Source organism: Buteo buteo, chromosome 3 (genome assembly GCF_964188355.1).
Source record: "Buteo buteo chromosome 3, bButBut1.hap1.1, whole genome shotgun sequence".
NCBI classification, from domain to species: domain Eukaryota; kingdom Metazoa; phylum Chordata; class Aves; order Accipitriformes; family Accipitridae; genus Buteo; species Buteo buteo.
This window is the reverse complement of record NC_134173.1, coordinates 77,649,429-77,677,088: the sequence shown is the minus strand read 5'-3', so window position 1 is coordinate 77,677,088 and position 27,660 is coordinate 77,649,429. Positions and strand designations below refer to the sequence as shown.

Genomic DNA, 27,660 nt, shown 5'->3' with positions numbered 1-27,660 from the left:
TGAGGTCTGCAGTCAAGAGCACGTATCTCCAAGTGACTTGATGTGTTTAGTATGTGTCCTCTTTCCACAAGAAGAAAAATTCCCAAACTCCAGGGGCCCCAGCCTCCCATCCACCAACATCAGCATCACCAGATGCCCGCTCACAGCTGCACTGTCCCTCCCAGCAGCATTGGCTGTCACTAAGGCAAAGAATTTAGAACCAAAATCCAGGGTCTCTATGGCTGTTGGGTAGTTTCGTGCAGTTACTGGCCATTTTGGTTAAAGTCTGCCATGCAGGTTGCTCGCTAGTGAGGTTGTGCTGCTCCGGAGCCAACAAAGCATCACAACTCATCAAGCTCGGATAGCCCGACGGTGCAAAATCCAACAGATGTGGAGACAAATGCCCAATCCACCAGCAGACAGCCAGGAGCCCTCACTCTACCAGACCTCTTCTGCTTACGACACAGCTGCTGTGTCTCAAGCAGCAAACAAATGCAAGGGATGATTACAAGCTGCTGAAGAGTAATTTTAATTATCTCCTAGTAATCTATTAGTAGTGCATTAGGACAGCTGAACAACCTCCTTTCCTTTCAGGGCCACCTGGAGTCCTATAGGTTCAAGAAAAGCTCAGACAACCCACACCAGACTTCTCATCCCAAGCTTCAAACCAAATAGATGCTTGTTTGCCCAAGGCAGAAAACTATTATCTGCCCATCTTAAATATTAGCTAGAAAGTACGCTGACCTTTACAGTTGCCATGACAGCTATGTATCGAGAGTTAGGTCATATGCCACGATGAGGGCAGTTGCTAGAAATAGTTTAATATCATCAGTGTATCAGATGCCTATTGCAGCTCTTCCACTTTGCTCAGCACCCAGGAGCTTGTCATCGCATGATGGCCTTGGCCATCAACCGCATTTTAAAGACAAGAAACGTAGCACAGCAGTTCAGATGTCCTCAAGGCCATCCTAACACCAGCTCCACGTAAGCCTCAGAGGGTCACTGCTGCAGTGCTCCTCCCAGCCTTGAATCTTGCAGAGTGGAGATATTCAGCAAGAACAGCAACAATATTATATTTATGAGACAGTTTGGCATCGTTATCCCCCAACGCAAGACATCACCTAGCTTCTCCTCCCTCCACTGTCATTCAACTCCTCCAAAAAGGTATCGAGTTCAACAGGAGCCCTCAATAAAATGCTGCTGTTGCAATTTAAGAGCAGCTTTTATTCAAATCAAACTTTTCACAGAAGACACCAATGCTCCAGTGGGAAGCAAGTCTGTCGGCCACATTCCTTCACTCCAAGATCGCATCATCAGAAGCACGTTCCTGCTGGGGGACCACATCTCACCCCGAGGGGAGGGAGCCCAGGTTCCTCTGCTCTGGAGAAGCCTCAGCAGAAGTGATGGCTGGTTGTGCGTAAACCAAATCCCAAGGCCATGAGAATACACCATTATAGAGAAAGGCTGCGAGAACGAAGAGACTGGGATAACGATTTAAGAGCACAGCCTGTTAACCTTAGCAGAATGACTCGTTACAGAGAATCATACAGGTTTCTTTCTGTGCCTTGTTTGTTCCACTACCCAAAGCAGGATACTCCGTGCCTTCCCCACCACAATTTTTATTATTACCTAGGAAGATTGCTTAAGAAACTGAGTCGAGAACCAGTGGAGGACTTAAGTACATGCTCTCAACGGCATAAATTATCTTTTCATTTCCCTAAATTCAGTATTACACAAGATGACTTTCTGAATAGTGGCTGAACTCCTACAGTTACTGCTTACAGGTGGAAAAACAACAACGTTGCACAATTCACAGTTAGACAGGGTCACCTTTCTAAGAAGCCATGCAAACGTGAACTTAGACTATTACGTGCAGTTAGAGACCTATTCAGCATTGTGTGCAACATCAGGAGAGCCAGTAAAGCAACTTCACTGATACAGAAAAAAATTCATCCCCAAAAGAAGTGCTGTCCAGTCCACCATGAGTCTTGTTTTCCATCTTTGTTCTTTAAGGTCAGATTTGCAACAGGCTAGGAGGAATGAAGAGGAAGGAGCAGGCCAAATGGCAACATTAAAATGTAAGTGCTCAAAAATTTGGACTGTGGAGACAATTGAACAGGCAGTATTAGTTTTTATACCCAGTATGTGTAGCAAACAAGAAAAAAAGCATAGCATCACATAAAAGACCATGGCAGAGCAAACAGTTCAGACTGCATTAGAAGCCACAATGGACACCTGCCAAATCTAGCTTGCCTGATGGCAGCTAGCTATCCCTGAGTTGAGGGGGGGTGATCGTGGGATTGCGTTTCCCTTCCTTCACAAGGTCAAGGGGATTCTGCCCAAACAGCCATGCGCTGCATGTGATCTCAGAAGGGCTTTAACCCCCATCATCAGCGCTGCCGTGCAGACCCCCAGGCAGTAACTAAAGCAGCTACACGGGCTAGCAGCAGCAGACAGCGGGTTTCCGAAGCGGAGGACGTTGACTGCCATCTCCTACCACCCAAAGTCAGCAGGGAGCTTCCTGGCTGGTGACAACCCAAAGGAAGAGAGAGGATGCTGGGATCACGCCAAGACCAACCACACTTGGTTGCAGGGGGTTGCTTAGAAACCTTTGAAAACCACATTAAAAATTCAGATTTTGATGAAGAACACCAGCACAATAAAACAAGCATAAGTTTTGCTTTAAATCAGGCTTTCCCAGAGCCAAGTACACTGTCTCCATCATCTTCCTGTTCCCCTCTATTCCTGCTGCTTTGCAGGTCACCTTTGGGCCTGAATGCTTCAAGGTTTTCACAAGTTCAGTCAGCAGGCAGACGGCTGGGTACCTGCCTACAGTGGTAAGTCTTTCTAGATGGTCAAAAATCACCCAGCAGAATAATATTTCAATAAAAGATGGTGATATATGGAAGGTACATGCTGAAAAGAAAAAGAATGAAGTTACTGTAGCACAGTGCAGCCCTGGCATCTAATCAGGGAGACAGATGAAGGCAGCAATCTGTCTCCTTAAGATATGCACTTTTTTTTTTTTTTTATTGCTGCATAACTGTATTTGAAGATGCTCATAAAATGGCTGCAGCACGAGGGGGCTGCACCAGGAGCATCCCTCTGCAATCACGAGGGAAGTAATGAGAAATTTCATCATTAGCAGTGTTTAATTGCCAGTAGCCAGAACACTCCTTAACATCCATTATTAGCTTTGTAACATACCTGTGGACCAGGATCATAAACCAGGTTTTGCTTCAGAGCTTAAAATCCTGCTGCAGCTGTCATTGAGGGTAAGCTCAGTAAGTCACCGAAAGTGTTATGCACAGATCTGTCACCGTGCATGGTTTGTGTGCTCCCCAAAACGGAGTTCACCTTGTGGCATCACATGCACGAGCCCATTTTAGCCCACCCCAAACAATCCCTCAGGTTACCTTCTGCACCAGATCATTCCTCTTGGCCTGCAGTTGCACTAAAGACTCTCCAAAAATAAATTATATAAAGATCGGTAGACGGGCAAAACAACGCTGCCCATCAACATACCAGAAGCAAACGGGTAACTCATCTTCAGGTTCAGCGCAAGAATCCAGGTTAAATTCCTCCCATCTTCAAGGCTCAGAGCAACTCCACACCAGCCTACACCAGTCTTCATTCCCTACCACATCAAAATCTGTCTCCTCCTACTCCATACTATTTATTTTGGTTTCCCAGCTAGCCCATCAGCTACCCTGTGTGCATCATGTTCCCATCTCCATCGCATGGAGCCATGCCTTCCCCATATTAAGACTCAGTTACAATGAGCTGAATTACCCAAGTCCGTTCCAACCTAATCCTTCCCTCAAAACACCTCTCAAATGGTAAATTCGAGAGGGATTATGGTAGTATTTTTGCCCAAGGCAAATGGGATGGGCATCCATGGTCAGGAGTCATTTGCAACCATTCTAATAGCTAGGGGAACAGATATTCAGCAATGACTTTTGCATGCGTGACTCAAAAATCTAATCGTGGATGTAACAGCAGAGCAGCACTGAAAAGCTCATTTTTTTTAAGAGATGTAGAAACCTTCACCTTCCACCAACATGCACATATAGACTTGCAGCTAAGAGAAAGCCTTCAAAATCCCCACTTTGAAGGCACCTCACCCAGCAGGGACAGAGCCTCAAACCACCCTCCCAAGAGGCTCAGCGCCGTGTTACTCTCAAGGAAGCAAGCTCACAGCAATCAAGGATTTTATCATTTAATCACAATTTGACACAGCTGACAGCCATTTTACTGTGGCTCAAATGAAGATCGGAGGACATTCTTTGCATAGCTTATGTTTTCACCATGTTTTTCCAAATCCCACACCCTGGATTTTCATTTCAGCCTCTTGTTAATGCATGGTTACAGCTCACAGTGGTCAAACAACTCCCCCCACCCACTAAAATAGCCAGAAATTAATGCAATTTTTTTTACAGGGATTAGCTGCTAGCAGTAGTCTCTCAGCACAATGGTTAATTCCCATCAGAATACTGCAGAGCTATACCAACAATACGCCACCTGAAAGACGCAGCAAGGTACCAGCAGTACAAAGAAGATGTAAATAAGTTTGCGTATGCAGGCATCAAAGACTCCACGAGATCCTGAAGTGTGAAAACATCTTTTCCCTACAAGATATCGAAGGAACGGTAGCGAGCCCAATGGGGGTGGGAGGACAGAAGAAGAGAAAAAAAGACAAAAAGTGTGAGTGTAGCAGCAGCTCAAGAGTTGGAGAAAAATCAAGCTAAGAGAACAGTAGGAACAGCAACTTGGGCACAAAGAAAGCAGTCATGCCAAGAGCATCGGGAAGAGCAATATTCAGGTACCTGCAGCGAGGTGCAAGACAGCTCGTGCAGAGAATGACCAAAAAATGCTGGGAGGAGATGCAAACCCACAAGGCTGATCCCAGGGAAATGGGACAGAGGCCCTCGTACTGCAAAATGAGAAGAAGTTTCATGAAGCCCCTCATCTGCAGTTAGCACACCTCTGCAGTGCCGCTGGTCTCCAGCAGCTACAGGAAAAGCAGCCAGAAGTGGGTTTTTTTTGTTCGTTTCTGCAGCTTTCTGCCAGAATACCAAATCTCTCGTCCCAGGGATAAAGGTAGTTGAGGGGTTTCTGCTAGAGCTGAGAAGGAGGATGCAAAAGGTGTGAAAAAGCAAGAGAGCAGAAATGGAGCAGAAGAAAGAAGTGAGAAATAAAGGCAGAAGGGAGCGAATCCTCCAGCAAATCCCACACGGCTGCCCTGTACATTTCTCAGACCTCCCTGTCCCGCTACAACTACAGGGACAGCATCCACACATACAACCGGCCAGAGCAGGAAAAAAGGCTGAGTGGAAACCTGTATTTTAAAGCCTCGGAAGGGATAAGATGAAGAGAGGAAAAAAACCCACCAAACACCCAAACATAACAAAGTAGAGCAATGTCTTCTGGGAGAAGCAGCCCAGCAACAGTAATGAGTTTAAGAAAATTGTATCATTGGTGGTATTTGTAATGTCTGCTGCTGGAGCAAGGCTCCTACAGAAACATGTATCCCTAAAAGCGTAATCCTGCACAGTGGCCAGATATGACAGTTTATTCACTAGGGGTTTTCCACTCAACACTGACATTCAAGATGAAGGTCTGGTTCCACAGCACTATAGGTAACAAAACCATGTCATGATAGATCTGCCAAGGTGGGAAGTTACCAAGGGTAAGGGAGACTCAAAAACCTTCAAAGAAAAGAGGATCTCAAACCAGCAGGCTTGAGTCTAGTAACCTGCCGGGCTTTTTACACCAGAGGTAGATACGGACCGAACTTGAAGAACTTACAGCCTTGAGAGCTTTACTGCAGTTGATTGTGTCAAAATACGATAACGAAGCTGCAGGCAGGTTAATGGGTTGAGAACGGGGACTGAGCGAGTCACGGTAGAGTAGCTGACACACCGCGTGCTCTAAGTTCGACTCACCCTGCATGAGACAGACAAGAAAACTGGTGCACGTGCACATTTGCTTGAGTACTTACTATGGATTACTGACCTGCTAGACCCTCAGTCTAGCTTGCCATCCTTTAAGTGCTTTTTAGGGCTGTATCCCAATAGACACGAACAGGTCTATGCTATAGAAACACGCTGGCTAGAATCCAGCATTAATGTTACAGCCATACACACACACGCTAGCTATGAAAGAGCCTACAGCTCAATGAGAAAATGTTAAAACTGAGGTTAGCAGAGACTGCATGGAGAGACAGAGGGTCCAAGGGGTTTTAACCCTTCTCCCAGTTGAAAACACATGTCTAGGTCTGCTGTACCAGCAAAGCAGCCTGGTACCTGAGCACTTTTGAAAGTGCGGATCTACTGATCAAGCACAGCACCTACTAGGCAGCTAAAACATGCCAGAGACGCAGCAAATATCCAGGTTTATGAAGGGGCAGATGAGTAACCCGTATCCAAAACCTTCTAAATGTGCTCAGGAAATCCTGAGACCTAAAAACATAGCCCCACCATCATGGGACACAGAGGCACTTTTTACATCAGGGCTTTACCCACGCCTGGAAAATGGAAAAAAAAAAAAAAATTACCAGTGTTGTAATCTCACAGAAAGGCTTAAGATATGTAAGACTAGCTGCACTTGTAAACACATCCCCATCCCCTTCCCCGCGCATCCAGTCCTCATCTGAACTTGTTGAGATGTCAAGTCACTAGAAGAATAGTATTGGTCTGGCCAGATGCCCGTCTAGCCTGGCACCCTACCACCAAAAGCAGATGTCTACGTGCTAGTAAGATTAATGCAAGCCTATAGCAATTCTTTAACATATTAGTACTACACTAATGCAACAGGCAAAGCCATGGATAGGACAAAGTTTACAGTACATGAACAGTAAAGGAAAGGAGGAAGAATAACTGACTGGCTAAGGTAGACATGGTAAAAAAAGAATTGGTCTTATACCATTTAATAGTAGGTGCCCTGGAAGTCATCGCATAGCTGTCAGTATGATTAATTGCTATTTATTCAGTGCCAGAGCAGGTAATGATTGCTGTGCTGGCAAGTGGGAAAGCCAAGCGAAGAGGAGTTGTGGGGGGAGAAATACTCTGGAGCCAGCAGAGATGAGGAGCTGACTCAAAACTTTGGGATTTGTGGTTAGAGTTACAGACTGGAAGCTAGACTGCAAGAGAGACTGCTGTGGGATAACCAAGCTGTAAAGCAAGGCTAGTCATTGAAATACCTGCAGTACCAGTCAAGTCAGGAACTTCATTTTGCATAAGGCATATTTAAATAGGTATTTTTAAGTCTTTAGGACTCAAAGCAAATTTTTAAGCTAGGCTACTGCACTATTTTAAGATGGCTCATCAGAGCAGAAAATTAAGTTGGCCAGCAGATAGCAAATTCAAGCAAGTTTTAACAGTGCTGGTTAACTCGGTTCTTTGAAGGAAGAACAGGCTGACGCAGAAGTCACCATGTTCATAAAGAAGATCCATTAAATAAAACATTTTTTGCAATGCAGGTAGTGATGAGCTACTCTACAGCAAAACCACTGATCAACTCCCTAGTATAGAGCCCAATTTCCTCACCCCCATTCCATTTAAAATGGAATTATTCCCTACCCTAATGTCAGTAACTTGATTTTAAGGCAAAAATCATTCCTGCCCCATTCTTCCAGGCTTTCTCAGACTCTAACACCCCAAAATAAATGCTCAAAGATGCAGAAGGCCAAGCTCCACCACTCTGGAGAACAAAACAGGAGAGAAGCTGCTACTGAACTGGAAGAGTTTCAGCCAGCCCACCCATTGCCCACATCTGTGAAGATCTGGAGCTCTGCATTAGACAAACAGGGAAGTTATTGTTACTAAAGCAATTAATTTTCAATACTGTCATTTATGGAATGGCAGTATTGAAAATTGTTACCCGTTAGAGCAATTTTGGTATAACATGGCCAAGGACTGCTAGCAATTAGGATCCGTTTTTATTACGTAGGACTGACAAAGTCTCAGCTCCCACATATTACACGTGGTGAGAAAGAAAGGACTACAGGCTACCAAATCCTTCTTCTGAACCTGCTACCTTTTTATTCAAGCCTTCCTAGTTCTTTGTAAGAGTCCTCAGCAATTCACAGCATCCTTCTCTTCCGATAATAGGTGCCTAGAACAAAGAACCAGAAAGGCTTGATTATACGAGTGATGCCTTACGTGAGCAAATCAGACTTCTGTCCCTGTGGGAGAGCAAAAATTTCTCTTCTAGCCGTGTCATCCTTGCAACAGAGATGGCCAGGGAAAATGGAGCAGAGGAAATTAAGGGATCCCTTTGAAAGGCCACAGAGAACCAGGTAACCAGGTTAAAAGGATGCTATGTAATGGAATTTTTAAGAATGACAAGAGAATTTGGACACAACGGCTGTATTTAACATGATTATCGGTGCAACCGTGATTCAAGCTGGATGTTACTACACAGTGGCTGAGTCACAGGGACTCTCCATGGAAAAGCTCTTAACCTGCTGCACCACTGGGGCGATTCAAAGAGCCCAACAAGCTTCCTGCGGTTAAACAAAGTCGCAGTACTTTGCTGACAGAAAGCCTGTGTGCACACTGCCGCAGCGCAGCTTTTACACAGAAGCTATTTAAACCAGCAGCTATTGTGTGCCCAAGCCTCACGGTAAAGCTTTTAATCCAGTAATACCACCCTAAAAAAAAGTTTGGGAGCTTGCTTTAAAATGACAAAGCCAAGCAGGTCCCTTGAACCCGAAAAGCAAGACAGTAAGATAAGGCATGGTCTGCAGAATCAGCCAGACCTGCAATTTGCTCACTGATTAGATCCCTTGAGCAGAGCACCGCAGCAGGAAAATTAGTCAAATCATCACCCAGACACTGCTTAGCGACTTGAAGGAAACACTGGCTGTTCATTGCCTTTCAGGATAAGCGATCTTACCGCAACATTTTCTGGAGCTCGGGGGACAACAGTTGTTATTTAGGCATGAACGAGACATCGTCGTCTTCAAAACTTGCTTTGCCTGTCTTGCACAGTATGGATTTCAGACAATGCTCACAACTCCCAATATCAAAGTGCTCTTTGCATACACCTCTCACACACAGTTCAGCAGAAACGTTTGCCACCAGAAGCCATTGGGACTTCCAAAGTCTGAACTGCTCTGTACATTCTCCAAGCGAGTAAAGCAAGTTTACGTAAGTGCCAATGGAGAAGGTCTGTAGTCAGTTTGACATTGGTTACACAAAGGCCACGCTTTCAGTTCTGAGATGTTTTGAGAGGAAGTTTAATACAGAGGCAATCAAAGAACGTACTGTGTAGATAAACAAGAAAATGAAAACATAGGTGCTGCCAGCCAACAATGAAAGGCAAAGTGAATAACTGTAGATCTAAAAGGCTCTTCTGGAAAAAATCCAGCAAAAAAAACCCCTTTGAAGTCATGGCAGACAAAAGTCCCTACTGCTCTGCTGTATTTTCATTCAAACCTTGTACCACCTGGGCCTCCAGATCAGGTCCTGGGCATCTTTTATCAACTTGTTTCTCAACACCTAAAAGAGCACATCACCACAAATGGGACTACAAGTTAAAAATGAGCATTTGGTTTAGAGTAAATCTTGTTATCTGCTCTCTGCCAGCAGCCAAAGTGTCAGCAGCATCAACAGCCTGACCAGTCACTAAGCACAACGTCTTTAGAAGCGGGAGCAGCAGGAGATGAACAGAACCATAGACTGCTTTGGGTTGGAAGGGACCTTAAAGATCATCTAGTTCCAACCCCCCTGCCACAGTTTCACTAGACCAGGTTGCTCAAAGCCTCATCCAACCTGGCCCTGAACACTGCCAGGTTTGGGGCATCCACAACCCCTCTGGGCAACCTGGTCCAGTGCCTCACCACCCTCACAGTGAAGAACTTTTTCCTTACCTCTAATCTACATCTATGCTCTTTCAGTTTAAAACTGCTACCCCTCGTCCTATCACCCTGGTAAAGAGTCCCAGAATCTGCAGAAACATGAGAACTTGATGATAAAGTTACATGCCAGGAGGACCCAAAAGTTGGTGAGGAGCCAGAAGCAGAAGCATTAGCACATCTGAAGGGAGATCTGGTCTTGATGCGGTGGCACTGCTGCCTAAGACAGATCAATGCTAATCAATGAAGAGTCTTTCTGTTGGTTTAGGGGACTGGCTTTATGTTGGGTGATGAGACTTTCCTTTTTGGCTCATCAATATAGCATGGATGCTGACAGCTGCCAGGACAGATGCCAGGCAGGATACTGCTCAGACCATGGTCCAAAGGATGCACTTGTTACAGGTCCTCCTCCGACAGGCATCCTTCCAAAGCGAGCTCTGTCACCAGCTGATGTCTACTTCTGCCTGCCTACACAGAGATGGACTCCTTGGCCTGATTTAGGGGAGAAACAGCCCCCCAAGACACATTTAAGTGAGCAGAGTACATATGCAGTGAACAGGCTGCCAGTACCCACTGACACAGGTATAAGAGGATATTTTGCATCTCCGCAGTCTGCCCCAAACAGAACTTTCAATGCACCCCAGCACTGCTTAACACCACACATGTGCCCTGAAAAAGGGGAAAATGGCATTTTACCTGCAATCCCAGAAGGGAAGGCAATGAAGGCTTAATTGCCAGGCAGTAATAAGCTACTAAATGGCATCAGCTGCATTGGCCTTCAGAAGCTGGAGCTCCCAGGCCCCGCACCTTTGCTAAACACCACAGACTGCTCTGTTGGTCTTCTCCAAGCACACTGCTCTGCATTTTGGCTGTGCTCTCTACCCCACGGCAGGCACAGACTCAAGATTTCAACATAGTCCAGTGTTTTAAGGGAAAGGAAAACTAGTCCCAACCTTCAACACCATCACAAGTGAGATACCATAAACTCAAACACATGTGCTGAAAAGAGTAGAAACTCATCAAGAGCCAAGCAAGTCCCTGCTTACAAGTTCAAGCCGAGATTGCCGGATGGTGTGGCATTCCGAGCACGCAGAATAGCCCTGCCCAAACAGAGATACCCTGGCAATCCTACCTCATCTGAACACAAGATCTCCAGTCTGGAGAAAAGACTATTTCAGCTGGTTGGGCAACAAATTTCAAAGGAGCCATGGGAACTGCCAGACACACTGAGCACAGGTCGAGGGCGCCTTCTACACAGCTCTAAGCAGTACCTTCACCGCACTTGGTACCAGTGATCGCTTCGCCCAACATGCCCACCCTGCTTAAATCAGCCTTTCCAGACACTAATTGCTCAGAGCAACATCAGAGCTGGAAGGAAGCTTGCCTGCCAGTCTGAAAGTCAATGACCCATGTTCCTAAAAGCCATGGTCACACGGCCTAAGTTGCAGCTAAAAATGAGGCAAGATGATGAGTAGAGAAAAGGAAGAAAATTTCTCAAACATCAAGGTTTTTTTTTCCTAGCACATTTATAATTTATTGTTACTTAGGCTGATAAATGGCACTAGTACCGAGTGCCATAACCAGAGGCAAGTGTGAGACATATGTTCAGTATAAAACGTGCTTGTTCCCTGATAATCGGCCCAGGCTAGAATTTGAGATGGGGAGACAGGTAGACATCCACTGAGATGCATCCTAAAGCAGGGTCCCCAAAGAGATCCTGCCCATTTTTCTCTTTGCATTTGAAACATGAAAAATTAAGTCCCACAGTGGCTTTAAATAGAAATAAAATTTACACACCATTAACAGCTGAAGCACAATGCAAGAGCCAATAAGCAACTCTACTATGGTCCAGCCATTACACCAAGTGCACTCTATATGTCCTCAGAAATTTATTTATAAAGCATTTTCTTTTTCCTCCCTCCTTGTACAATGGACACAGAGCACGACAGTTTTTAAATGACAAATCAATACAGAGAGCTCTAAAAACCAAATCATATTACAGCTGCATTAGAAATTTTCTTGGACTGTGGCTCATGAAGTATTGAATATTTTCAATTACTCTTCTTTCTCCTTCTCCAGCTGACATAAGAGTTCCTGCGTCGGATGTAAAAATCTGCTCCAAACATTTTCACCCTATGCAGCAGTTCAAGGCTTTTTCTTCTTTTTAGCAGATAAAAGAAAATTCATGAACAATAAGTGACCCTAAAACAGCGAGGGCAGTAAGTGCATCACACAAAATTGGTAGACCAATTTGGAAGAGTTTGCATTTAACAACATCTGTACTCCATTTATCTCAATGAATATGAAGAAAAGGCATCCCTTAGAAATATACTTTAATACAGTGGATTAAACAGTTAGAAGCTGGAATAATAGTACAGCTAAACTGGAGCCCTTTCCTCCAATTTAAGAGCTGATCTAAGCTTAAGGAAGAGAGAGTTTCTTGACATCATCAAGTAGCATGGCTTAAGAAGGCAAACTTGGGCTCACCTCCCCAGGAACCATAAAAGCACTAGTCAGAAGGTGCAGGTCAGGCTCCACCAACAAGCCAATTCAAGCCATATGTCATGATGCAAGTGTTTCCTCTTCCTCCATCCCATATCTCATGTTAGCAGTCACCTCAGCAAGCTGGACACCCACAAGCACACCTCATGAAGTTCAACAAGGCCAAGTGCAAGGTCCTGCACGTGGGTCGGGGCAAATACAGGCTGGGCGATGAGTGGATTGAGAGCAGCCCTGAGGAAAAGGACTTGGGGGTGTTAGTTGATGAGAAGTTCAACACAACCTAGCAATGTGCATTTGCAGCCCAGAAAGCCAACCAGATCCTGGGCTGCATCAAAACAAGCGTGACCAGCAGGTCTAGGGAGGGGATTCTCCCCCTCTGCTTCGCTCTGGTGAGACCCCACTTAGAATATTGCCTTCAGGTCTGGGGTCCCCAGTACAGGAAAGATATAGACCTGTTAGGGCGGGTCCAGAGGAGGTCCATGAAGATGATCAGAGGGCTGGAGCACCTCTCCTGTGAAGACAGGCTGAGAGGGCTGGGGTTCAGCCTGGAGAAGAGAAGGCTCTGGGGAGACCTTATAGCAGCCTTCCAGTACTTAAAGGGGTGTACAAGAAAGATGGGGAGGGACTCTTGATCAGTGAGTGTAGTGACAGGATGAGGGGTAACAGTTTTAAACTGAAAGAGGGTAGATGTAGATTAGAGGTAAGGAAGAAGTTCTTCACTGTGAGGGTGGTGAGGCACTGGACCAGGTCACCCAGAGAGGCTGTGGACACCCCCTCCCTGGAAGCGTTCAAGGCCAGGTTGGACGGGGCTTTGAGCAACCTGGTCTAGTGGAAGGTGTCCCTGCCCATGGCAGGGGGGTTGGAACTAGATGATCTTTAAGGTCCCTTCCAACCCAAACCACTCTATGATTCTAAACATGTCTTTCCTCTCCCTGGAAATCTACTAGGTTTCTAAGCTTTAGGTGATTAAAAGTATGAGAAGAGTTTTCAAAGTACCAATACACTGGATTTTTAATTATTTTTTTTTTTAACATACAGAGGCTCCTCAGAAACCTTCCCACCTCTTTTCTCATTTAAGGGATGCACTTTGAGCTGCCCTGCTATCTCATCTCCCAGCCCCTAGAACAAAAGGAGTGCTTGGAAGAAGGTGGCTAGGAGATGAGATCCCCCACACTTTGTCATTTCTATTTCTGTGTCCTGCCACACTTGGATTTTAATTCAAGTTCTTTGTGTCTTTTGATCTTCTGTATCAAATGGATTGCTGCATTAAGACTTCATTATCTTTCCTAGCCAAAAATACTCCAAGTATCTCAACAGCTCTGCTACGAAATGCAGCATTTAGTCTTCAGGAGAAGAGACTTTCAAGGGAAGAAAGTAGCATATAGCTTCAGCTACAAGCAACATCAGGAGAGCTTTGTTTTAATCTTCCTCCCCCACTGATATCGACCAGAATCTACAGCCAAGGTAGCAAGCCCAGAGCCCGACTCATAATGAGTTCTACTTTGTCTATTTGTTTTATCCATTCTGCCTTTGCAACAGCACAATCACTGTAGGTTTAGTCTGATGGCTTTTCTAAAGCAACAGAGATACTTAATCTTCAAATAATTCCCTTTGCATTACAGCCCTTTATTTTTCCCATCCTTGTTCATCCTTGCAAACCCTTTAGTCAATGCTGACAAAAAAAAAAAAGGCAATAAATCGGACAGTGGTGTGCATCAGTTCCAAGCATTCAACAGAATCATATAATCATTTAAGTTGGAAAAGACCTTTAAGATCATCAAGTCCAACCGTAAACCTAATGCTGCCAAGTCCACCACTAAACCATGTCCCTAAGTGTCACACCTACGTGCCTTTTAAATACCTCCGGCAATGGTGACTCCACCACCTCCTACACATTGCTTAATACTGTCTTTAAAATAATACCCCCCAACCACAGCTAGCATCCAATTTTTATCACTGAATACTAGCACTGAGTTTTTTTGTGGTGGTTGGATACTATCACTTCATTGCTTTCTAAAAACCTCACTTCCAGCTTTGAATGCATATAAAACATTTCTAGGCAAAGCATTTGTTTACAACACAAACTTCCATTCATTGAGAAGGATCAGAAACATCTGCCTCTGTTCTGGGGCATCCTCAGACCATCTTTCTGTACTTCACTATGATCAGCCTCTCTCTTTGGCATCTTGCTTGTTAATTCACAGTTCACTTCTCTCAGTTGTTCAGCATGAATGTCAATACTCTTCCCAACCTCAAGTCTTCCCTTTCAGTTTTTGGTTCTATGAAGCAGACAGAACGAGAGCTACAAGATCCTCAAATACTAATGCCAATTGTATCGTTAATAGGAGCTCAGATGAAAGAGCAAGGGAAGTGCCGAGAGCACAGCTACTTCCAGCAAAATACCCGCCACACAGCAAAGCGGAGATGAGCGCACAGGAGTAACCCTGGGCATTTCACCCCAAGAAATGGAGTAGAGTTGGCCATGTTACTTCCACTCCCTTGAGTGGAAAATTGCAACTGCAGAGATGAAGGCTGGCAGCGATATCGATTTGTTAACCTGTACTACTCCCTGCTCAGACAGCTCTTCTTCACATGTGACATATGGAAACCTTCTAGTGCCCACCCGAAGTCTTCCACTGCCTTAGTTTTTGCCTATAAAGCAATCATCTTTTGCATTATTTCCAAGCTAAGAGGATGTTATCTTTCCTGAGACTGACTGCATGAGCAGATGCAAAGAGCATTTGCTAAACTGTTTCAATGGCACTTTGTACCAAATTATTCCAAGTCACAGTTAACTCCAGTCATCCACCTACTCACGCCAGGCTTCAGCTGGAGCCTGTCTGCAGACCTCTGAGGCAGACAAAATTATTTTTCAATATTTTTTCCCCCTATGCCACCTCTGTTCACCCTTCTAGTTTTCACAGTGCTCATGCTGACGTATATGCTGTTCTTGCTTCAGCAGTTTTTGGTGCATACCTTACCGATGCAAAAAAGGGGTATTCTACATTTATGTTACTACAGCAAATATTTGCCACTACTCCAAAAGACCCACACAAGACCATTGCTTACAAAGTTTGTCTGGTCGACTCTAGATCCTACCACTTCAGGCAAATCTCCAGGGCAGCAATTCTTAAGCTCATTTATTTCTGCACTGCCTAACCAAATACCTTGAAGGCATTCCTCATTGCACGACTTTCCAGGGCAAGAATGGCTAAAAAAACGCCCAGAAGAGACATTAAACCTATATTCTCCCTGAATTAAATTTTGCTGGGATATTTTTATGTTCCCTGTTTTCACCATTGTACCCAAATAACTTCTCTCAGAGTTGCATTAAAGAGGTAAAGGCAATGCATTAAATACAAATATCATTTAGGAACGCAGCAGCCATTTAGGAACCTAAGTGCTGTCTATGTCCTCATTGCAACCACTTGGAACTTCACTGTGTTTCCTGAGCCTGCACTCCAATTCATTCCTTATCACTATCAAAAAGCCTCTACGTTCCTCTCACTGCACGCAACTTTGACACGTAGCCTGGAGCATCCTATCCCTCCTTCACATCCATTTTTCTTCTTGCTAGTTTATGTCCCTCTGTATTAACACTACGGTTATGCTGGTTTTCCCCCACATTTCTACTTTGCTAAGCAAACCTGTCTTCCTGACACACCACCTTGCTCCTACTACTTATTACCTACATAGGGCTTAAGTCATTTATTGCTCATTCCTTTCTTACCTTCTATTTGCTGAGCCCTGTTCTTTAACAGACCTTTGCTGTTTTTGTAGCCCTCTTGGTAATTTGTGCCTTTCTATTCCCAGTCTAAACACCTCTTAGGGATGTATTAGAAAGAAAATATGATTACACAACCCTCAAGTGGGTAGGTCACTTGGCAAGGATGTGGCTTGAGTCAAAACAGGTTTAAAATTTCATGTACCCTTAAGTTCTTACTAAGCTAAACCTAGTTAAGCTAAAAGGTAGTATCATAAAACTAGCTCAAATAGCCATGCCTTGCCTTAAAGGGTAACATGGACGTATGTTCTTAGAGTGTCATAGTCCAGGAAGTGCAGTTTTTAATTGATTGCCATTGATCACTGCAGTTAATTGGATCTCATCTTCCAGCGGCCAATTCCTTGCCTTCCTGGCAAAGGGGTTCATTTTATAACATGGCTGGGATACTTAATAGTATGAAACACTCTCTGGATATACTTTTGAATGCTATGGACCAAGTTACCTTGTCCATAACTTCATTACAGCTGCTAGTTTGTGTCCACACTGGAGACCCAATGAGGAAGGGAAGGTCTCCTTCGACCTTCTGGAGGGAGCTGTGCCTTTGCCTCCCACAAAGACTGCCTTTAAAAAACAGGAGATAACCAGCCTTTGCATAGCTCCAGGATAAAGATCTTCCACGAGTCTACTCACAGAAGAGCATGGCAATTATATTTCAGCAAACTGTAGGATTAAAATATCACTTAGGGAATGGGAAAATAAAGGATACTTAGCAATATTTAAGATCCAGATATTAAAACCATTAGGAAATATTCACCTCGAAGATATTTAAGTTCATGTGCTCCCAACACAGTCAAGAGATGTACTAGAGCTTTGTTAAGAGGACACTAGGATCACCAAAAATGCTAGCCTTTTCTTTACGCCATCCTGCCGGAGTCCAGTCCCGTTAAAAGCTCCACCATCGCTCACAAAACCCTTTGCAGCTACATAAAGTCACGGACCCAGAGCTGTGATTGCTACGTACCCATCTCCCAGGACCACAGAAGATGAAGACAGGGTCTCCTGTCAGTAGACAGGATACTGGGCTAGTAAACCTCTGCTCCAACTTGGTATAAACAATCCTATTTTAGCTTCTTTCCCTCCTGAATTCACACCTGACCCCAAGCCTAGGGCATTACAACTCAGACACTTCCCTCAAACAGATAAAGCAGTTTTCATGCCAGTCCACATTCCCAGCTGAAGTCAATCTCCAACATGGCTCAGCACTGACACCATACAATGTTCCCGGTCCCTCATACCTACCGTCCCAGGGAGAGGTGTGGGAATCTGCAGCTAAAAAGCAGGGCAACTGATACTGCCCCAAACCCCCCACTTTATTCCCCATTTCAGGGGGCAGGGACTGCACTCCATCTAGGGCTGGTGGCTGGCTTTCAGGTTACCAAACTTCAGGGTTTTAAGGCTTCCGTGATGCAATTCTGCAACAAATCCCAACTGAGGCAGTTTTGGTTTTTAGGGTTTAGCCACGATATACTGCAATCGGAGCAACCTGTGTGCCATAATCATACCAATGCACTGGAGGAGCACACTAACATACCTGGGAGACATCAATTTCAGTTTTGGTATCTTGGCATGGTATCAATGCCTCTTTTGGTAATTTCAATCAATACATTACCAGAAAACTTCTAGCCTTTCAAATGTCCAGCTAAAAATCATTTGATCTCTATCTGTAAAACAATCAGCGCAGTGAGACTGAACTGGAACTTACCCCAGACATTCTTAATTTCAGTGCCACATCCTCGGGATTAACACACACAAGTCTCTCATCACTTTGGGATAAACCCTGTGCCTGTATTCAGAATGGTAGGTCAGCACTTTGAGCGCTGACTTTAAGTTGTCAACATACTGAAGAATCAAGGGGAAAAAAAAATATTCTAGAGCTAAGACAGCATTTTGTTTTAAAAAAAAAAAGAAAAAAGATTCTGCTGCTAGGCAAGATCCCAGTAGCCATGTGAAATTGAGTTGAATGACTGGAGACAAGATGAAAGTAGTTACGTGACAGCTGCTTTCCTGCCACGCAGACAGTAAAGCCAAAGGCCCACCTTGAGATGGGAGCTGAAAATGCCAAGATAATCCTGAGGGTTAAATGTTTTCTACCATACAGGATAGTCTGAAATGCATTATGAAAAAGAAAGCAAGCACTCGGATCACGCTTATGTGGGTGGAGGGAGATACATGAATCATTGATAACCTTTAATTACTTCAGTGTGCAGATTTGCAGCCTTCCCCAGTAGCCTCTGTAGGTCCCTTTTCCGAGCTCACAAGTTCTCCAGAATGAAACCAACTCCAGGACATCTGTTCATGGCACTAGCATATTAAATACACTGCTCTAGCCTCAGTTTTCTGTATTTAGGTATTTTGCACCTTTCATTTCTGTGAAAGGGAACAAAGAAGGGAATCAGAACTCGAGTCTTGGCAGTGGGATCTGAAACAGAGAGGGATTACTCTTAAGTTCAGTCTGTTTAGCTTTGAAACTAGCACCTAACCCCAGGGTGCCAAAATGAAGTATTTTTGCTTTGGTTTTGACTGTACAGGCAGCTATGCATAATGTTTGCAGTTCTACATGCTAATGCAAAGCAAGCATGCTTCCATTCTGAAGGCTTGCCTTGTTACCAGCCACTGGGAAGGTGCTCTGAAGCATGGGGTTATACTACGAGACACAAGACTTAGCTGCAGTGCCCAAGTAGACTTGCTTTATATGTAGGTATTCCTGCAAAACCATACCCCCAAAAGGTTGCTTTCTCCCTATTTAAAAGGCTTAATGAAAGATATTTGCACTGCATAGGGGGAAAATTTATACAGTGTTATCTGCAAGTGTGTTTTTAGCCGCATTATCCGCGTGCTCTAAGTGCAGATGGAGAGACATATGTCAGGAGTATCCAAAAGTACATATACAGTTTTTTATATTTTCCCTATTGCTAAAAGGATAGGCACCTCAAGATTCAAATGGCTACAGACCCCTCCATTTGCTTACAAGACACGATGATTCACTAAAGTAACACGCTTGAGGAACGGTCAAATAACACCCTCAGTGCTGCATGGGCAAGAGCTGTTGGAAAGCTCATCTCTATTCAGGTAAGATCAAGCAAGACCATTTACGAGAGCACGGCATCTGAAACGGATAGCCACTGGCTAGAAACTCCAGCCAAACTTTCCTTTGAGTTTTGGAGCACTACCTCTAACCGTCTTTGATCCATTCTCAGAGCAACTTTCAACAGATTCCCGTTAAATAGACACGAATGTTCACATTCCTATCAGCACTGGCCACGTGAAACGAGGCAGCCACGGTGAGACAAATGTAACCTGTGGCTTACAGGTCTGGTTCAGACACTTCCTACGTAGAGAAGCATCAGACAACAGAGAGTTCTGCTGCCAAACCTGTTCCTCCTGCGCACCAAGCTTGGTTTCTACCAAGGGTTTGTATTAGTCTCCTGTTTGGAGTGTCATCTTTCCAGATGACAACTTGGGGGATTGTGGAGATGACAGAACAAGCCCTGGTTTCCCCCCACTGCATTATTCTATGTTCCTCCTATAGCCTTCTCCACACAAGCCCTCCTCAACCTCATTCTGTGCTCTGCTTTAAGTAGTAAAGTCATGCCTCGGAACAAGGTTGACTGTTGTCATCCTCCGGTACAAGAACCTACTTTTTGACACTGTTAGGACAATTCATAAAAAAGCTCCTTTTGTCAGGAGTCTTGCCTCAGCTTGGAAGCCCATCCCATGTTAGAACATATTTTGAGTAAGGCAGGCATTGTGCCTTCTCAATCCAGGTGGCTTTCAAACCCTGATCAGTACGTTCAGAGCAAGTCTTCTCTTCTTACAGAACTTACTCCCACTTCTGTTTGTGATCACAAACCCTGTCCACGCAAGTTCTCCCTTCTGACTGAAGAAGAAAGGTGCATTGCTTAGGCAAGCTCAAGTTTGACAGAAAAATAATGACTGCAGAGGCACTTGTCATGGTTTGAAGTTCTACGCACATTACTTACCTTGAACAAAAACCTAGAGAACTTCCTTTTTAAAGAAAAAAAAAAAAAAAAAAAAAAAGAAGAGAGAAACATCTAAGAAAATGTGTGAAGGTGTTCTCTAAACTGCTGTTGGGGTTTTTTTTTTGGGGGGGGGATGGGGGGACAGGGATGGACGGGGTGGGAGGACAGACACGGGGACATTTTTCAAGCACGTGCTCCACCTACTTCCACACATACGATCCACTGCACTGAACAGCCACACTACAATACAGATTCCTCAAGGTGACATTCAGAAGATGTTAGATATGCAGAACTAGAAGGGGAAAAGAAAAGGCTTCTAAATGAAAGCAGTGTTGATGTATTCATTTGCAATTTTTCCTTACAGCCTTACAGCAGTGCTGTTGGGAGCTCTGACAGATTCAACAGCATCTCTTGAAAATGGCACAGAAGGTGGAAGTAGGGAACCGAATGCTCTCTGCAGCCTCGGGTGGGGCAGGGGGTGTAGTGAAAGTCCTTTTAATCTGGAATTAAAAAAATAAAAATAAAGAGCTTCCTGTATGCTTTTGCTACCCCACTGCTCAATTTCATCAAGCCACTCTCAATTAGGAACACACTCATCATGACGCAAGCTCCTCCGGTTCTCGCATCATCCGCGCAGGAGACTGCAAGGCAGCAACGCGAGCCCTCCACCCCAGCTGAGCCTGCTGCGATCCAGCGAGCCGAATTTCCCATCCACGCACGGCACAGCCTGCGTCAGGAAGCCCCAGGGAGACCCAGCACCTCACCGTCCGTGCTGTGCCACTTCTGCATCCGAGCTGGAGCATCATCGAGCCAGCTGGGAGTGCACAGAGAGCAAACGCCTGCCTGCAGCCTTCTCCAGAAACAGACCTTCGGTGGCTGCTGCTCGTCCAGTCCCAGTGTGTAACTCTGGATGGAGATCCCTCTAAATTGTCGCCTTTCAGTAATTATAAGGGGCTTATAAGAAAGATGGGGACAGACATTTTAGTAGGGCTAAAGACAAGGGGTAATGGCTGTAAACCGAAAGAGGGGAGATTCAGACTAGATCTAAGGAAGAAATTTGTTACGATGAGGGTGGTGAAACACTGGACCACGTTTGCCCAGAGAGGTGGTCAATGCCCCATCCCTGGAAACATTCCATGTCAGGTTGGACGGGGCTCTGAGCAACCTGATCTAGTTGAAGATGTCCCTGCTCATGGCGGGGGGGGTTGACTAGATGGTCTTTGAAGGTCCCTTTCAACCCAAACCATTCTGTGATTCTAAATGGCAAGTCCTGCCTAGTGCAAGGAAGGCAAGAAGCACCTTCCTGCTCTCCCCAAAGCCATGCGGAGGAAAAAACCAAACACAAACAACAAAAACCTGAGCTCTAACAATCCCAGTGCTTTGATACTAATCCTGGATGTAGATTGGCATACCAAGATATGCCCGCTCTTATTTCCCAGAGCGGGCCGTAGGTAGAGGTCAAAAAGTTGAAGGGAAGGTTTCTTAGGAACTGGAGAGGCAGAGGAAGCATCGCCTTTCAAGTAAGCATTGAGATCTATTGCCATGAAGGAGAAAGGCAAGAAACCCACCGGGGATGTCGCAAAGGGGATGGGTCTCAAATCGCTCCAACCTCAGTCTCCTTCCTACCTTGGAAAGGAAAACTGCGTTAAAAAGAAAGCTTGCCGTGTGGACGGCTCCTTTAGGTGCTGAGCTGCCAGCACGGCAGATGTCCTTGAGAGACAACCACCAGAAGCCCGAGGTAGCTACTGCGACTTGAGCAACCTCTTGTTCTCCTCCTCACGCTCCCTTTTTGCAATACCCACAGCAGAGCAGGCTGCCAGGGACTGTGGGGAGCCAACCTGCTCCCTTCTCCGTACAACCACTGGATTTAACTCCAGCGAGGGCTGAAACATGATCTCAACTCCAAAAAAACCCCCCAAGCAGCAAGTAGCAGAGGTCATGCTTAGTCAAGCGGATGCAAAGCAAGGAAATCAGAGTCCAGCAGTCTCAGCAAGCAACCTCCTCCGTGCTCATTTCACCCAAATCCCACTTCTTTTCTGGGAAGTGGATGAAAACCACAAGGCTCGCCAAGAGCCTGCTGATCTGGTCAGAGATGCGTGCACACAAACGCCTCAACTCCTCTGCTCCAAACAGTGATTTTTCTGACTGATGGTTTGTTTTGGTTTGGGGTTTTTTTTCCCCTAATTCTTCCCAAATGTTCCTGACCACATTAAATGTTGCCAGAGTAAGAGGCGTTTGTGTTTTTGTTATATATATTTTTTTTTAAAGCCTCAGCCGCCGCAGTGCACCAAGCACACGGAGAAGGCCCTACAGGATTTCCCCTGTCCCTGCCTTTGAGGGGACGTGGATTCACAGATGCACACGTTAGATTAAAGGGAGCAAAGAAGCTTATGAAGCAGAACAACAGCATCCAGAAAGCCAACTTCAGGTCAGCAACAGGATTCAGAAAGTACTTAAGAGACAGCTTAATTACCAATAAAAACCGATGATACACCCCTATATCCTGCATAGCGTTGCGTGTGTGCTCAGTGTGCTGCTTGGCCAGCTTGAGTTGCGTTCCTCAATGTGAGTAATTTAACAGACAGACACCAAAAAAACCCAACCCTAGCATACCAAAAGGAAGCAAGACAGGCTCTTCAAGAAGCAGCATTTTCCCTTTTGAGTCCACGTGTAACTTCGCATCGTAGCACGCTGCCAGGGACAGCGTGTTGCTGTTTCATTTGTACTCTTTTAAAGGATTTAGACTTCAAAGAGGGACTATTTGTCTAAACATCCCAGACAGACCGTGGGTTGACTCTAGTAACCTAAATTCCACCGTTATTTAAACACACCCTATTGTCCATCCTTCTCTTCTAGAAAGGAAAATGCCACGTTGCAGTCAATAAGCGATTGCACTTTTCCATCTAATGCAATGATCTCTCCCAACTGTGTGTGTGAAGTGCTCTCAGGCTTGCAAGAAGTGCTACAGAAAGATCAATAAAAATCATAATACTATAGCTTCAATTCGTAGAGTAAGTAACGTTTCTGGATGGTAAAAAGCTTGGGTTTCCAAACACGTTGCCCGTGGAAGTCATTTACATTCAAGCAGAGCGCAGAGCAGAGAGGGAAGATCAATAAAAATGCAACAAGGCAGACAGAGAAATGTCATCACCTCGGGAAGAGGCAGCCCAGAAACCGCGTGCATCTGACAAGAGCACAAATGGACCAGACACATGTGTTTTCTGTAAGGGCTACACCATAAGGAAGGCACCTAGCTTCAATTCAGAGATTTTTCTATACTTCTCAGTGGTAAAGAGGAAGGAGACTGCATGGTCAAAACAGGTCATGGCCCAGAGAGCTGAGATCCCAGACTCCAGTGTTATTTTATTGCACGACTTTTGACACATCGAGGTCTCTTCTCTTCCCATCTGTAGAATGGGAACAGTGTTGGGGTTGTTCAGCCTGGAGAAGAGAAGAGACCTTATAGCAGCCTTCCAGTACCTAAAGGAGGCCTACAAGAAAGCCAGAGAGGGACTTTTTGCAAGGGTGTGTAGTGATAGGACAAGGGGTAATGATTTTAAACTGAAAGAGGGCAGATTTAGATTAGATATAAGGAAGAAATTCTCTACATTGAGGGTGGTGAGGCACTGGAGCAGGTTCCCCAGAGAGGTTGTAGATGCCCCATCCCTTGAAAGTGTTCAAGGCCAGGTTGGACGAGGCTCTGAGCAACCTGGTCTAGTGGAAGCTGTCCTTGCCCATGGCAGGGGGGTTGGAACTGGATGATCTTTAAGGTCCCTTCCAACCCAACCCATTCTATGATTCTATATACACAGAGGCAGAATATGCCCATCCTACAGTAAGGTCAGAAATCCTAAGTTTTGGCATGCAACACTACATTTTACTCCAACATTTGCTGAGGTTTTTACTCTAATTTATAACCCCCAGCCCCTACGCACAGCACTATAAGAGAAGAGCAACCTGCAAGCCACCGTTAGGTCAGGTATCAACTGATCCAAGTCTGGCTAAGTCACCGGTGGCCGTGACACCGGCCAGCCCCAGGCATCCTTCCTCTATGCCACATTCCAGCCCAGCTACCACTAACCCCCTGTTCCTCACACCCCTCTCTCCCTTCCAGCAAGGGCTTTCTTCCCCGTCAAACTGTGTTTTAGAAAGTCAGCACTAACAAGCAAACTTTAACACTAGCCAGAAGTCAAAAAGCTCTGCTCCATACCAGAAACATAACTTCCCATCAATGTTCAATCCAGGAACAAAACCTTCTAGGATCACGCTGTCTGTAAAATACAATAAGCAAAGCCTTCTCCCTCTGACAGTCTATTTCAGGCCTCATTTGCTGCAAGTTTTATGAGATGTTAATCAACATCAAAAATTTCCACATCTTTCACTGCAGGAATAGTGGTTTCTGCTCTCTGAATTATACCACTGGGTTACTACACGTCACAGTTAATAAGCCCTCTCTGTCCATTTCCATCTCCTTCCCATTTATTGTTTAAAAATACTTTAACAATTTGAAAACAGTCTTTTTTTTCTTCATTTGAGAGCACAGAGATGAGGATAGCCAGTTGCCTGCCAATCAGCTGGGACAGTACCAGAAGTCAGAGAGACATATTTGGCTCCCTAAAAATTGGGCGTCCATCAGGACTGCCTCTTGTGGAGCTGTTTGAGAGAATGCTTAAAGGGCAGGAGCAGTCCCAGCAGCAAGAGGAAGAAAATAAATGCAATCACCAGATCTATTAAGGTCAGAGAAACAGTGAGGGCTGAAGAATTTGAGAAACAAGGCACCTCCCATTGTAACAGCACAATGTGGTTCTTTCACTGCTAGCCAGGAGCTGGTAAACCGAGAAAACCAGCTTTGGGGGTTCCTGTGAGCAATTTAAGGAGTAACGACTAATTCCAAGGGCACAGTGCAGATGCTATCTAGAGAGTGCTCCACTTCTTCCCCTCAGCACCTGGAGTACATTTATCCCTTGCTTGCTTCTTGGCAACTGGAATTAAAAATAGCCAGCCTGGATTAGTTGCAAAGTGAAAAAAAGAAAAGTATTACAGCAGAAATGTTTATTTTTGAGAAGAGACAGAGGAGGAAGAGGAAAGGTCTAGGTTCAATGCGTTATCTAGAGCATGTAAGGAAATAATCACTGAAGCAAAAATGCAGGAGGGAGAGCATGGCTGCTGAAGACAGGAACAAGAAATTATTTTTTAGAGGTACTGGAGGGAAGAGGTCATCGTAACATTTGTAGTGATCCTAATCAGCAGCCAAAATGAAGTTCTTACTGATATTTATTATCTGGGGCAAACATGTCCAAATAGGCATGCCATAAAAACGCTGCTGTACGCTGGCAGTGGCTACAGTCAAGCCTAAAAATCCTACACCCGATGTTTTATGATCCACCCCCCAAGAGCCAGACCCCTCCATGGCTCTGCCGTACCGTCAGGGAACTTGCAGCCCCACCGCATTATGCATAAATTTAACTCCTGGAATCAGCCCAGTCCCTAGAGACTTCTCGGTTGTGTTTAGTGGTTTTGTTTCGGTTTGTGGGTCTTTGTTTAAAGGTTGTTGGGTAGGGTTTTTGTTTGGCTGGGTTTTTTAAATCATGTGTATTCACAAGTTACTAGAGATGAGTTGCTAAAACTTTCATCTTTCAGAAGAGGAACAACACACCACAAGTCTTTGGTCTTAATATGATTGCCAGAATGGTTTGAGGACTTGAGCCTTGCCCGAACCGGTCTTAAACCAAGATACCTACTCATGAGACACAATGTCTGCTATCTAGATTATAGTTTACCTAGAAACCTACCCAGAAAAACTCGCCCTGGACCTTCAGCTTCACCAGCCTAAATGCAGATTGAGGAGTCAGAACAGACTGACCCAGAACTAATGGTCAGGTCAGTGGCCAGAAGCCACAACAGGACACTATTGCTGGAACAGGGATTTAGGAAGCTGCTCCTAGTTCGCTATCTAAAGTAATTACTTTGTGTGTGTGGGGAAGTTGTCCACACCAACACGCTGCACGTTTCTACAGCTCAAGCCTTCAACCCCACAAACAATTCCCAGATGACAAGCCCCACGTGGTGGCAGGAGCTGATGGCATGCAGCTTAAGGACCTGATCAAGACCAAAGTAGGTCACCTTCAAATTGAGGTACAAAATTGTGGATTCACCTAATCCTCCGGGACAGCTCCTCACAAAGCTTTAAACAAGCACAAAGTCAAGATAACTCCTTCCCTGGAACTCTACCCGAGAGCATCAGGCTTATCCCTAGAGAGGACCCTCATGATGCAACAGGTCCCCTCCACCTTCCTGCTAAAGAAGGTCACATTGGTCCACATGACAAGATTTACTCATGCTTTGTCCAGTCTAAGCAGAAATATTTCAACAAACAAGACTCCATCATTTCTCTAGAAAAAAAGGTTTCACAGCAAAGTTCAGTCTGTCAGGAAGCACCCAACACACAACCTGGACATCGCTTATCCCTCCCTGGAAGCGTTCAAGGCCAGGTTGGATGGGGCTTTGAGCAACCTGGTCTAGTGGAAGGTGTCCCTGCCCATGGCAGGGGGGGCTGGAACTAGATGATCTTTAAGGTCCCTTCCAACCCAAAGCAGTCCATGATTCTATGACATTGCCAGAACTGGCTTAAGAATTTTGGAGACTCAAGAGTCCTGAGAGATGAGTTGTAGATATCACAACTACAGGCTATCAGGCAGCTTTCAACTGCTGAAAGCCCCAGCTCTAAAGACAGAGTTAGATACAGACAGGCTGCTGGGATTGTCCCAGATTTTACCAGTTTTTTTAATATTAAAGAGGTGGAGGAGCAGCTCTGTAAACAGGCAAGCAAAACAAACACGCACCAGATCTACAGTCAGCAGCACCGCGCTCCCATGTGGCTCTGCTCTTGCGCAGGGCTGTTTGACAACACATGCCCAGGAGGTCTGATGTCAGACCGACGATGCATGCGCAGCTGTTATTTCCCCATTTTTCAGAAGCCAGGCATTCCATAAAATACTTTTTTTAAAAAAAATTATTATTATTATTTTGGACAGGATCTGGGATTCAACTACGTTATCTAAAATGTCTGTAAACCCTACAGCTAGTTGATGGGTTGGAGAAGCTCTCTCAACCATCAGGTCTAGGTCCTATATTCCTGCTTCAAGAAGATGCTCTCTTACCACTCATGTAGTTATAACCCACAATCACGCATCCATAATGCCCAGTATAGGCTAGGAAGAATGAGGCAGAAGGGATTTATTTTGAAATCAGAATAAAAAGTTGGCCCTGTCATCCACACAACCTGTATCACCTCGCTGCTCTTACGTTGCCAGGTTTGTTAGCGTACCTAAACATACCTTCATTAATGTTCGTAAAGCTGGTCCAGAGTACGCCTAGCATCACTGTTAAACATAACAGCTGTGGCAGCTGTCTTGGACTAACCACAAAAACCACTCGGTGGTTGCAACCAGGGTAGAAAGTGGCTCCTGTCCCAACAGAATGGCAGCAGCAAAAAAAAGATAATCCCCAAAACCAAAATAAAACCCACGCACCCACCAACCACACACTCATTGTCA

General features: G+C 45.0%; 1 protein-coding gene across 2 annotated transcripts in view; it reads right to left on the bottom strand.

Moving 5' to 3' along the window:
- The window catches only part of ARHGAP39 (Rho GTPase activating protein 39), a 149,064-nt gene that overhangs the window by 117,796 nt on the left and 3,608 nt on the right, over positions 1-27,660 (bottom strand). Inside the window, exon 1 of one of the 2 annotated variants that reach the window (XM_075024120.1) lies at positions 20,467-20,838. The exons of the other annotated variant lie outside the window; for it this stretch is intronic. The gene's annotated coding sequence lies outside the window, so the exon portion shown is untranslated. Of the gene's footprint in view, positions 1-20,466; positions 20,839-27,660 lie in introns of those variants that run through there. 2 annotated transcript variants of the gene reach the window in all.